At 35.9% G+C, this 13,996-nt stretch overlaps 1 long non-coding RNA gene and 1 pseudogene across 2 annotated transcripts in view; one reads left to right on the top strand and one right to left on the bottom strand.

Annotated features, from left to right (window-relative positions):
• Window positions 1-13,996, top strand: part of LOC307195376 — a 197,825-nt gene that overhangs the window by 123,726 nt on the left and 60,103 nt on the right. Inside the window, exon 2 of the long non-coding RNA XR_013830821.1 lies at window positions 10,396-10,513. This is a non-coding gene — a long non-coding RNA (uncharacterized lncRNA). The remainder of the gene's footprint in view (window positions 1-10,395; window positions 10,514-13,996) is intronic.
• LOC307195447 (poly(A) polymerase beta-like) lies at window positions 1,430-3,421 on the bottom strand (annotated as a pseudogene). The gene has a single exon. The product of its transcript is annotated as a poly(A) polymerase beta-like (transcript).

Here is a 13,996-nt window from a genome sequence, read left to right as displayed (position 1 = left end):
CCCCTAGGTACAACTTCTGACACTTTGTTCAATAATCACTTCATGCCCACTGCATTTAGTCTTCATTCTTTTTTTTTTCTTCAAGTTTTAGCCCAGAAATTCCAAAAAATATATTTGTACTGGTCAAGAATAGAGTTACAAGTGGTGAAAAAACCCTCAACTACAGTATGAGGATCGTTGATTAGCATACTTCAAACGTAGGAAACTGTAGGAAACTGACCCAATGTCACTACTGGAACCAAGGTTTCTCTACTCTGTTTCTATTTCCCTTTTGTCTTTACTTCCCTGTCATATCACTTAATTCTCCAAGCATGATAAAGATACTCTGAATGGTTGTGGAAACACTTTCCTAGAACCCTAGGTTTATAGTCTAAGAGCATTAGAAAAAGGTTGTTTTCTATCATCCATGCTTAGAAATACGCTGGGGAAGATCTTTGATCACCTGACTTAGTTCTATACCCACAATCATAGGCTAATTAACACGGCTATGTGTGTAAGTTTTGTAACCAGGAGAATCAATAGAAAGGCAGACACAATTTTTAGCAACTGTACTAGTTATAATAAATATATTTTATTTCAAAAATATGTTCAGCATATTTTAGATCTTTTGATTTTGAATGTTACCTTTTGTCAACACATATTTATAAAATGTGTTGTATGTGATTCTTCCATTTATTTACTGCAACAGAAAGGATAAATAATCCCTTTCTTCTGCTTCTTGGTATATTTAGTCCTACTGCGTAAGGAAACAGCAGAAAAAAGACATTACCTTATTTATCCTTGTTCTTCCGGTAGTGACTAGTGATAAAGCTCATAATGAATGAATATATAGTGACTGATGCTAAGGTCATCATGGCATAGTATTTAAAGATGTGTGCTGAAAAGTCTACCAGGCCTGATTTTATTTTTTATTTTTTTCCTGATACCAGTTTGTATTGCAAACTTTCCCCAACAATGCATCAAACATCAGTCCAGTCCCGATGTCAGTCATGGGTACAAATATAGCTGGAGGGTTTTTTTCCTCTTAAAGGGCAGGAGTCCTTTGAAATAGTTAGCATCACTGTGGCTGACACATAAATAATCTGACACATTAATAACAGTACTTCTAGCTTCACATACTAACCTGGACTTCTGATCAAGATTAGCCCAATTAAGGAAGTCATCCGATAAGCCTAACAATTCTATTTTGAACCATATCTAGTTTGGTACCCTTCGTCCTCCTCCTTTAGCATTTGAAGACAGCAGTCTGAGTTGGCAGATACTGTTTATGGATGCTTGAGGTTGTTTTTCTCAGTTCAATCTGTTTCAGTGAATTCTTGATGATAGAAATAAGATTTGCGGGGAGAGCAGGGGTACTGAGAAGGTCTGCACTGGATGTTCCCCATGAGGCCAACAGAGAAGCTGCTGTCTGAATAGTTTCCAACTGAGTCACAGTTGTCTCTTGATGAGACAAGTTCATCTTCTGTTCTGGTTTCCTTGGTCCTTTCTTCTTTGTAACGTGACAATGTCCTCTAGACTCCTGTGATAGGATTAGCTATGTTTGCTGCTGTGCTCCCTGGGTGGATGGTTGACCACACATGTTGCGGAAACAACTCTGGCGACCATGGGCTTCGGTGGTGGAGAAATAGTTGGTTGTGGGGCAGTCTGAGGGATGCTTTTGCTGGACGCGCCTCTGGGCTGTCACTGGGATTTGCTTGTTGCAAGAAAACTTTGGGAACCTGTACGCTGGTCACAGATGCTGCCGTCACAGCTGGGGCAGGACTGCTTCTACCCTGAGCACTGCCAGTCACTGGGCCAGTCTTCATAGAGCCAGGAAGTGAAGACACAGATGTGCTGTCTTTACTGTCTACAGACAGGTCGAGGCTGCCATCATCCAAAGCTGTTAATCTGACACCTTCCGTCGAGTGTGTTTTCTTTTTCTGAAGCACGTGATTAGGTAGTAGTTGATGAAGTTCCTTTCTTCTCAAATGCATTGCAGCAATTTTCATATCCATCTCAAACATCTTGCTATTTATCGCTTGCCTATAAACTGTATCTGTGAAAGACTGGATATCATAAGTGAGATCAATATTGAGAACTTCAGAGTTTTCTGGGTTTTTTAACACTAACCAATCACCCACACTGTATGAAATTCTTCCTTGTCAGGATTTTCCTTGGGTGCTGGAAACAACTGAGGATTCACATGTGCCAGTGTAATAAATTCATTCTTCTCCAAGCTTCCAACCAGGATTCGGATTTTTGATTCCACCAAGCCTGCCCATTTTAGATGTTGTTTTTCTGTTGGTGCACTTGCTAGAAGTGCAATATAATGCTTGTACTTTTGAAAGAAGCTGGGAGCTTCAAAAAGTTTGGACCGATCTGCCTTACTCAGCAAAATCTCATGTGTGATAGCAAGCCCTTGCTTACACTCCTCGATCATGACCATTCTTGTTGAAACAGACACGTGGTAAATGGAGTTCTTCTGTGGGTAAGCTGGTGTAATTATAGGCATGAAATGGTACCTATCGCTGGGATTTACTCTCGGGTCCCAGATAGGCAAATTAAGATTTCGTTTTTCAGGCTCTTTCAGTAGCACTGGATTTGGCCATTCCCATTCAGAAAACACCAAGAAAAATTTACATACAAGAGTTGATGCTATTGCCTTTGGGTAAAGCTGGCAAGTTCTTGCTCCTAGCATCGCCCAGGAAACACCTCCTAGGAAACCTAATATATTGTAATAGATATTGTGGCATTTGGCCCACGACTTGATGGCTCTCAGAGTTAATCTGAAGTTGTCAATGTTTGGTACCAGATGTAAAATCTCATCAGTTACCCAGCAACCATTAAGACTTATTATGCATCTAATATCTAAATTTTTAAGCAGACTGTCATCTCTTAGGTCCAAATCTTCCAGAATAGTCTGCAGTGCTAATCTTGCAAACAAAATATCAATCTCTATCCCACTAAAACACAGTTTGATAACTGGTACAAATGTCTCCTCAACAGCCCTTAAAACCTTTACTTCTTCATGTAGTTTCAATTTATCATAGAAGTAGGTGAAAAAGTCGCTTCGATCAACACGTCTTGGTGCCACGCACAACGTGTCAATATCTGCACCCTTCGTATGCACCCCTAATCTATAAGAACCGAATGTAAAGATTTTCCCTCCAACATTTTCAATTACAGCTTGTGGAAAACTCTTGCTTTCACTGATTTCTCGTATCCATTCCTTTACCAGATTATTTAATTTCTCCAAAATTAAAATCCTACGCTACAGTTACTCTTCCTCCTCAAAAACCCCAAAGGGTTTCAATTAATTTCTGGGTGAGTACGCAGTCAGTCTCCCTGGGGGGGGTGCTAAACTGATGGGGGAGGGGATGCCATAGTGCTTGGGCGGCGGCGGAGTCTGTTGTTATCCCGGGGTGGTCACCGGAAACAGCATCACCTCTAGCGCTGGCCCCGCCACGCCGCGTCCGCGCCACCGCGACCTCCGCAGCCGCAGCCCGGGTCATGATCCGCTGAGGCGGGAGGGGTGGGGCTCCTACCAGCCCAGGTCCGACCCGCTCCCGCCACTTCAAGCGCCTCTGCGCCATCCCCTCGGCCCCAACACGGTGCCGGGACCCTCGCCGCTGCGTTCTAGCAGGCCTGATTTTAAATGCTAGCTACGCCACAAACTACCTGGGTATAATTAGGAAATACTAACGAAAGTATGCAGAGGTTCTCTTATGCCACGATGTGTTCTACACACTTGGGATATGTAGGAACTAAGGGTTAACTTTTCCAAAGTGGATTCTCTGCAGGTTGGTCTCCTACAAATGTCCACGGAGGCCAACCATTGTTCTGAGGGAGCCACGCCTGGATGAGGCTGAGATGGAGGATCTTGAAACTGGCCTGACATGTTACGCAGAGGCAAGACAAGGCTGGGAACCTAGCCTCCAGATTACACCATGATGGTTGCCCACACTGAGCACGCATACATACATAGCTCATACGTAACTATGAGCATACATAGTTCCTCCGACTATGTACGCTGAGCTGGGAGATCAGCACTGGAGCCGAGTGCCTGCCCACTGGAGTGCTGTTCAATCCCAATTCTAATCAGGCCAGGGAAGGGATGATGATTTCTTAATCATGCGGTCTAAATAACCCCACAGTCTAAGGGTTTGGTCCTTCTGCCAGAGTCTAGCAACTGTTCCTGCGCTATTCCTAGGCTCTAACCCAAAAAGTAAGTGGTTACAGGAGATCCACACTTCTACCATTGACCCAGACTCATAGTTTACCCCCAAAATTGTTCCATCAACTCAACTCTGATGTGTGTGTTTGTTCTCTGACATCTATTTGACCTTGTTCACTTGATATTATATTCACAGTTGTTTTTGCTCATTTTTCAAAATACTTTTCTACAGGTAAACTCACAGCCCAGCATTCTAGCTTCCCTCCAAGGCTACACAAATTTTCTCTTCTGTCCAAAATATCCTTTACCTTTGCTCAGTAAACACCTATTCCTTAGAATCCAAGTCAGGTCACTTTCCCAAGTCACTTTCCCTTTATGCTTTACCTTATTTCCCTGACAGAAATAGATGGAGGTAATTGCTGTAATTTGTAACAGTTTTGTAGTTTCTATGTATTTCTAGAGAAGAATATAAAAATTATAATTTTAATTATTTGTTTGCATGATTTGCCTCCTGGAGCAAAATATGTTTTTCAAGGGTAGGCAGCATTCATCTTTTTATCCCTATTCCTTAGCAACATGTCCAAACTAGAATAGACGTTTGACAAATTTGTGGGAATGGAAATCAGCATGAAATCACCACTCAAAATCCACTGTGACAGAAATAACCAAAATATTTAGATAATAAAGTTCAAAGCTACATTTCGAATGAAAATAATGCCACCATCTGGCTCATCTCAAAGAAAAGAGAAAAGCAATCTCTCAGAGTACTGATTACAAAGTCAAAATGCATTTGGTAACTGAGAGAAATAAAAACTTTACCAGTAACATTTCCTTAAATTGTCACTCATTATTTTAAAATGGCATTGGAAAACTTGAGCTTGAAAAACTATCTGGTTAAATTTTCATGGTAGTTGACAGACCATCTGAGTATACTGAATAAATGGCCTCACTTGGTCACAATACCTGACCCACTGTTTTAAACCAGTACCTGTAATTCCTGTCACTTGTATCATTTATTTAGTTATGTATTTGCATCTTCTTCAGAAGTAGGTAGCTTAATAGCAATGACTGATTTAAAAATATGATTTTTATCCTCTCATTTATCCAGGAAAACATCTCCCTGAAATTTGTAGCTTGCAATTATTTCTGAAGTGAGTGTCATATCTTGTACTCTATACCACATATTTTATTTTTCATAAACAGTTATCTTCCTTCTACACCACACTGCATATTTTTAGATCATTGATAACAATTTACAAATATATTAGACATTTAGAATTCTCATTTTGGAATGTAGGTATGAGATCCAAGCAAATAGAATAAATGGAAGTTGTCCTTTTTCAAATGGCAATAATTATATAAATAGATATGCAGTGAAAGTACATCAGGTGAGAGGAAAGCCCAGAGAAGTTGCAGAACCAATAAAGGAAAGGCAGCTGCCCAGTATTCCTGAGGGGCACTTGAATGCAGGGAATACGTGTACCGAGTGTGCTAAGAGTGCACATTTTCAACAACAGAGACACTGCATTTACACTGAAATTAAAATAAGCACAAGAGGGACTTCCCTGGTGGTCCAGTGGTAAAGAATCCACCTTCCAATGCAGGGGACGTGGATTCAATCCCTGGTGGGGGAACTAAGATCCCACATGCCACGGGGCAACTAAGCTTGTGCACCACAACTACTGGCCCCAGGAGCCTCAACTAGAGCCCGCGTGCTGCAAACTATAGAGCCCACGTGCCCTGAAGCCTGTGCGCCACAACTAAAGAGAGAAAAAAAACCCGAACACCACAATGAGAGAGAAGCCTGCGCACCGCAACTAAAGACCTTGCATGCCTCAACGAAGATCACTCATGCCACAGCTAAGACCCAACGCAGCCAAAAATAAGTAAAATAAAATAAGCACAAGAAAACAAACAAGAGCAAAGCTTCCTAGAGAAAACTCACCTCTGTCTGATTAATTTTGCAATGAGCATATAAATTCACAATGAATCTTTAAACCAAATATCTCATGGTACATTTTAGTTAAACTGAAAACAAACAAGCCAATTGATTTTATTACCTAAATCATAGACATCTCTATGCTTCCAAAATGTTATCTTAGTTGGAAACTTTCTAAAGAGATCTGAAGAGAGCATAAAACTATAAAAACTGTCAAAAAAGTTTTATGGATTTTCTTAAAAACAGTATCTTCTCCACTTTAGCTAGAAATGGACAAGGAAGCAAGTCTCTTTCTGTGTACACTTCATCATTAGGAAATAAATTTCATGCCAATCCCACAAAACCCTTGCTAAGCATGAGTTAACATGAAGGATCAGGTTATCAAATCAGACTCACACAAATGAGAGATCTTATTCAGTTTTAGCCTTTATTAATAATTTCGAGTAAATAGGCTTTTAAGAGTCATGAGTGATCAAGGGTGAGGTATAGGGATTTTTAGTGTGCCTTCCTACCTACAACAGATGCACCCTCTTGCCCAAGTAAAAGTTGAGGTCTCAAGTTAGGAAAGTGTACATCTCGTCACAGTCAGGACCAGATTCAGTTACAAAATACCTCAATTTTCTATTCAGATAGTTACACAGCTTATGTGACATTTTCCAGAGAGCCATGCTTAATTCACCCATAGATTCCAAGTGTGTTTGTCTTAAGTAATCTTAGATCATGGACATCTGACATTCAGTATATTTATAGAATATAAATCTATATTTTTATATATATATATATATATAGCATATCTTTTAAAGATATTATATAGCATATCTTTTGTGCTACAGAAAGACTCTTTTGCATTAAGTTGTTTGCCAAAAGGTCAGTTATTACTATGTTCATAAGGAGATTAGACCAGGATCACGTACCTGCCTTCTTTCTTCCTTGAATTTGCCCCCCTCAGCCTCAGGAATAAGAGCAAAATTGATTGCAAGCAGCTCCTCGACTCCTTTCTCCTTAGCATGCATTGAACTAATTTAGTTCTAATTAACAGCAAATCATTAACTTTCCCTGGTCACCCACTTGACTTGGACATTGGATAAGCCCATATAAGGGACTTCTTAGTAGGAATTTCAGGTACCAACAAGCAGCAGTGAATCACTGGGTATATTGGTGGTAAACTTCTAACATTAAGGAACCAGTTGCAAATACGGTAAGGTACAAAATATCCTTCCCTTCACTGTGAACTCCTCAAGAATCTGGTATTTAGGAGGAGCATGGTAAATATTTGTCAAATTAGATTTTTTAATGCAGAAACATCTCAGATTTTTGAAACAGAAAACTTCAATTTAGCTTTCCTATATTCTAATTTAAACCTCTAAAAAGTTTTTAATCACATCATTTCAGAATACACAAGCTAAATTTGACAAGTTTCAGCACTATCAAGCTTTGTTTTTTAGCTCTAATAAAAAATATATAAATCCTTCTTGAGTAGCAGATAAAAATAAATAAATCTGTCAGAAAAAATAATGTTTTCAAGCTTTCAAAACCATGTTACATAAATAAATAATAGTAGTAAAATATATACTCTGTAATAAAAAATAGATATACCTAATAGGACTGTTTAATGGACTCCTACTGTCTTTTATTAAATAGTAAAATGTTAGCCACAATCAGTCAACTTGAAACCAGTAGGTTTAATTTATTAAAAACTAAATGTTTATCATCATGTTTGTTAACTTTTTAAACAAATCTGTATAAATTTCCTAAAAAATTCACTTTTTTTTTTCACAATTTGCTGCTTTGTAGAAACAAAAACACTAAAAAGGTTCATCAACACAAATGTCATTAAAAATGAATTTTAAAAAATTACCTTCTCAAACTAACCATTGAAAGTCAGAGCACCAATAAATAAAATGGGTAATGTGAATTACTAGAATCAGAGGTTTCAAATTAACTTTGAGGTAAATTAATAGAAAATATTCCCACTAGTGTATGAGTTTTTTATAAGTATAAATGAAAATAAGTAATTTTATGCATAATGATGATTAATATCAATCTATTTTACTTTTGTCTTTATTAAATGTGATAAAATATCTATATTCTCATTGCAGTGGAACTCCTCACATTATGTGATAATTGAAGAATGAGTAAACGTTTTTAGAAAGAATTTATCATGCAAATTTGGGGGAGGAAAATGTCTTAAATAAAGATTTTTTTCACAATTTTCACAATTCTTTTCACTTTTTTGCTTTGGGGTGATTTCCGGGGAAACCCAGATGAGAAACAGTAGACAATAAGTTCCTTATAGTCACTAATTTTGGTGTCAATGTGAAAATTCACATTTTCCTTAATTGAGCTAATGTATTATTGTGAAACCTTGTAAATATTCAGAGTTGATTTTGTCTTCACCGATTTAGGAGTAACCATTAGAATGTCAAGATTGCAGAATTTATCTACAACAAAAAATTGTGATATCCATTATCTTAATACTGACTATTTGTTATTTTCATTTGTATTTAGATATGTTCTAGATATGCTACTCTCAAATAATACTGCCCCTTTAATAATATTTATAATGTACTTTTATAATAAATGTATTTATATTTTATAATACATAATATATATTTTATATATATTATATATATATTATAATATATATTATTATATATTATAATAATATAATATAATATATATAATACATAAAATATATTTATTTATTATGTTTATAATCAATTATATTCTATATATGATCATATATGATGTATAAAATAATATATAGTTATAATATAATAAATATTTTATATAAAATTATATTTATTATATATAGTATAAAGTAATATTTAGAGGGCATTTTAATTTGTATAATAGTATTTATTTGTTTAGTAGTTTTATTTATATAACTATTTACCTATATGTGAAATGCTTCTATATAGTAACTTTTAACTTTTAGATATTGTGTATGTGCTGAGAGAGAGAATTCTTTATGTATTCAGCCATAATAAAACACAGCGCTTACCTTTTAAAAATTAGCAGAGGACTGTAAAATTTTCTTTAATATTTTTATACTGTGTTCAAAATGATTATACAGATTACTGTGAAGATGAACACGTTGATTTATGTTGTAGATATGTACTCTACTTTTTTTCAACTGTGTTTTGATATTAGAAGACCACAGAGATATAATATTTAACTTTAAGTTGACTCTGAGAAATTTTTCAGTCTATTGTTTAATATCACAGGACATTTTTTGTGATGGAATGGCCTGATGATCCATGTATCCAATTACATTATAATTTGCATTTGGGAAATTCAAGTAGACTTCTTTTATTTATAATTTGCTTAGCTTTGAAAATACGTTATTAAAGGTTATATTATTATTAATAAAAATAAATATGTTATTAAAGGTTTTAGAGGAGAATTATCTAAAAGAGAACAAAAATTGCATTCATAATGTAAGATGTCTGTGCTGAAAAAAGCAACATATATTTGGATAGAAACCACAATACCTGATAAGTTGCTTGTTAAGTATAGTTCTAACATATATTTAAGTATAAAAATGTGCCAAGAACAATGGTTCTTTTATTTTTGAGGATGTATTTCTTTGGAATGCCAATTTTTTTGAAGTTTTAATAAATCACTTGAAAGCGAAGTGATGAGGCATACATATATTAAACATGGCCATAATGAACACTTAAAATATTTATAAAGATATTTTGAAATTCCTTTTTGTTTACTCACCACTGTTTGGAAACTATTGATATAAGGGACACCATTAGGGTTGACATACAAGCAAGTGGAATACATGACCACGTACCTAATCTATTTTAGACGTCCTCATGATTTAAAAAGTAATAATTCTGGAAATTTAATAGCTAGAAGTTTGTTTCTTAAATCTAAGCTTTTATACCAGACTAAAAGGAAACATACCTTAGTCAAATCACACTTGAAGTTTTCTGTGGAAGAAACTAGAAGGATAGAAAATTAGGATGCACATGTTTTCTGGGTGGGGCTTAATAACTGTACTTAGGTTTTGGCTTTTATGGAAATATTAACCTGTAAAGTTGATAACACAGAATATTGTTTCACCACAAATTGTCCCTCCAACAGGCTGAAAGTTTATGTTATTTCCTTACAGTTATTCCTTTCTTCCCCATCATTAGTTACCTCCATTAACTGAGAATATAATCCTACCCCATTGCTGTTGGGTGTATCCACATGATTTGCTTTAGCCAATGGAATGTGGGGAGAAGAGACAAAGTGCTAGTACCAAGATCAACATTTAATAGGCATCACCTTTTCCCACTTGCCCCTGTAGTGGTTCTGCCATCTGCTCTGAGAATGCTTGTGCTGGGAAGTCATTGGTCTAAGGAGAACAAAGACACTTGGAGGACACCTGAACCTAATCACCACCCCTGCTGCTCACCAATTCACGGGTAAGAGAGAAAACATTCATTTTTTTCATCATCAGCCAGTGAGACTTTGGGGTTGTTACTAATTGAATTCTAATCAATTTTTCCTACAACTCAATTAACCAGTCATAGTAATATATTATTCTATCTATATTTGAATATAGATATGCTAGAAAACCTAGTGTGTTGATATCATTTTCTGTAAGGAAAATCTGAGTCATGGTCTATGCATTCCTCTGCTGTTTTTGCCTTCATACACCGAGAATTTACACATCTATGTTTGCAGTGTCATGTTGACCCCTTTCAAAGATTTACCAACCTATGCATACCTTTTCCTACCCTTCCATCTGGAAAACATTTCTTTTTTGTTTGCTATAAACTCTAACCTATACAGGGCTCTTCACAGTATGGTTCTAACCTACAATTCCATGCTAATCTTTGTTCTCTCCAGTACACGTAATGCAGGTCAGTGAAGAATACCCTAAGGTGTCCAAAATTTCTGACAGCTGTGCCTTTATTTATATGTTATTTTTCTACCTGGGAATCATTTCATGTTCTAGTTTTTGTATTCCCCATTCTTCATTCTTGCCCCAGAACCAAGATGCTGAAGATCTTGTATTGAACTAGTTGTAACAGGTTCTAACTGAAAAAGAAAATGCCAACTCAGAAAATAGTATATATAAAAAGGGAGCAGAAACTATTTTCCTCTTTTGCTTCCTTTTGTAAAGAAAAAATCAAAGAAAATGGAAGATGATTATTTGAAAGATGCCAAAAGTATAAAAAGATACTAAAAATTCTGGTTTATATAAAAAAAAAGATACAAACAAAAACATATCAAAGCAGACATCCTCAAAACTTCATTGATGGTGCAAGAGAAAATAGGTCACTCCTGTGTGCAGCCCAAAGCCAAGAAAGAAAACCATAACCCATTGTTGAGATGTTATTTTAAAGATCAAATACAAGCTATTATATTCTAGAAAATTCTAAAATTTTATTTTAATGTCTGTCATTTTACATTTGTTTATTTTTCTTTATATTAATGGTCATTATTCAGAACAAATTGGTTTTAATATTCATGTTTAAGATTGAGAATAGAGGGGCTTCCCTGGTGGTGCAGTTGTTAAGAATCCACCTGCCAATGCAGGGGACATGGGTTCGTGCCCTGGTCCAGGAAGATCCCCCATGCCATGGAACAACTAAGCCCATGCGCCACAACTACTGAGCCTGTGCCCTAGAGCCCGCAAGCCACAACTACTGGGCCTGCATGCCACAAATACTGAAGCCCACGTGCTTAGAGCCCATGCTCCACAACAAGAGAAGCCACTGCAGTGAGAAGCCTGCGCACTGCAATGAAGAGTAACCCCTGCTTGTCACAACTAGAGAGAGCCCACATGGAGCAACAAGCCCCAGTGCAGCCAAAAATAAATAAATAAATAAATTTATTTTTAAAAAAAGATTGAGAATAGAAAAAAATTAGCTAAGGAATATCTGCTCGTTAAGAGTGATATATTTCATGAATTTTGCACATTTGTTGTGGTTATGACAATAAAAGTAGACTAGTAGAGTTTTGCACATAATGAAAATTATATATTTGTTTTATAATGTTCTTTATGCAGATAAGAGAATATATCTGCACAAATGACTTTTTTACTGGTGTTGAAAAAGATATATTTGCCTCATTCTAGAATTTAAATAATACAAACTATATAATCACTACTTATATTGAAACAAATGCTCTTTCAATTTTCCTTTCTTAACCCTTATCTTTATCTATACATATAATTTTTAAGTTTATAAATTAAGTATGTATGAAGAAATTGTAACTTTTTTAAAAAATGCGTTTTAATCTTACATTAGACTGTAGTGAAGAGAGCAATTTAAAAAAATTCTAAAACTTTTATTTTTGGTAAACTAAAGAAACATAATATTCTGTGCAAGAGGACTTGAAGTTTATATGATGAGATTCTATTAAAATAAACTCAAAGAAAGATAAAGGTTGACCTCAAGAAAACTTGACAGGATTATATGGAGGAACACATATCATTCTGATATTTTATAGGATAAAAGCTTCAATAAAACAAGAGATGTTATTTAAAAATATATTCATAGAAAAATCATATATTTCAGAAATTGAGAAAAATTGTTTGGTATTGTACAATTTTCAAAAGCCAATGTATTTTAGAAACTGATTACATTTCTCAGTTTAGTAACCTTAACAAAACACATGGTAATAGACCCCAAAATCAGTCTAACCATATTCACATTAAGTCCACAGGTAAATTAAAATTGCCAACAGTTTTGAGCACTTGCTAAATCCTAGGAGCTATGGTAAGGTTATTATAGGATAGAATCACTTAGTCATCACAATGATCCTATTAAAAGATATTATAATTGTTTTCCTAAGGAAACTGAAGTTTAGGTCATCACTTACCTACAGTCTCACAGTGATGGGCCTGGATTTTAAAACCACATCTATTTAGGTCCACGTTAAGAATTTATATTTTACCATTTGCTTATTTACACTCTATTATTCTTTCATTCTATTAAAGTGAACTCAAAGAAATATTCCTTGAGCCATGTCTATGTTCCAGGAACAGTTCTGGGTGATATAACAGTGAACAAAGCAGAAAAACACTTGGCCTTCTCAGTAAAACATGTCAGAAAAAGCTAAAGAGAAAACTAAAATGGGGAAGAAGGAAAGGAATTATGGGGTTGGGGGATTTGTAGTTTTAGAGGGTGGCTAGTAAAGTCCTAACTGAAAAGAAATGGATGCATAAAGCCTGGAGATGGCTGGGGAAGAGGTCCTGTGAGTATTCCAGGGAGAGTATTCCAGGCAGGCGGGAAGAGTGCGTTAAAGCTTTGAGCATGGCTAGTGTGTTCAAGGAACAGAAAGAGGATGGTGCGGTTGGAGCACAGGAAACAAGAGAGGAGCAATAGGAGACATGTTCAGAGAAATAATTAGGGGCCAACCATGTACATCCCCCTCGTTGCTGATGTTATATCTGTTTTACTCAGAATGATTTACGGAGCATTGGAGAATTTTAAGCAGAGAACTGACATGAACTGGCTTCCATTTATAATACTAGGATCATTGCAGCTGAAGTGTTGAGAATAAACTGAAGGGGAGCACATACAAACGGAGGGAGACTAAACATAGTGTTCAAGTTCAAGTAAAGCAGCTAGGGAAGTATTGAAATATCAAAGGGGATAGAAATGATTTGCATTAGGTTTAAGGACATGAAGAGAACTGGAGAAATTTTTATTAAATATTTAGAACATAAAGATCAACAGCATATTGTGATGGGTTACATATGAAGCATCAAAGAGGAGAGGCGAGTGTCAAGGATGTACTTGACTTCTAGGTTTCTGTTTGGGAAGTAAAAACGAAATGCAAAAGGAGAAAGCTGGTTCTTTGCATTATCCATTTCCTTTTACATAAATACTCAGTGCCCTGTGGGTACTGAGTATCTTTATGTAGTTCTCAAAGACCATTAAGCAATTTAACAA

The sequence above is a fragment of the Stenella coeruleoalba genome (assembly GCF_951394435.1).
Source record: "Stenella coeruleoalba genome assembly, chromosome: 12".
Classification (NCBI taxonomy): Eukaryota; Metazoa; Chordata; class Mammalia; order Artiodactyla; family Delphinidae; genus Stenella; species Stenella coeruleoalba.
Note: the sequence above shows the minus strand (reverse complement) of the source record. Positions and strands in the feature narration are given on the sequence as shown.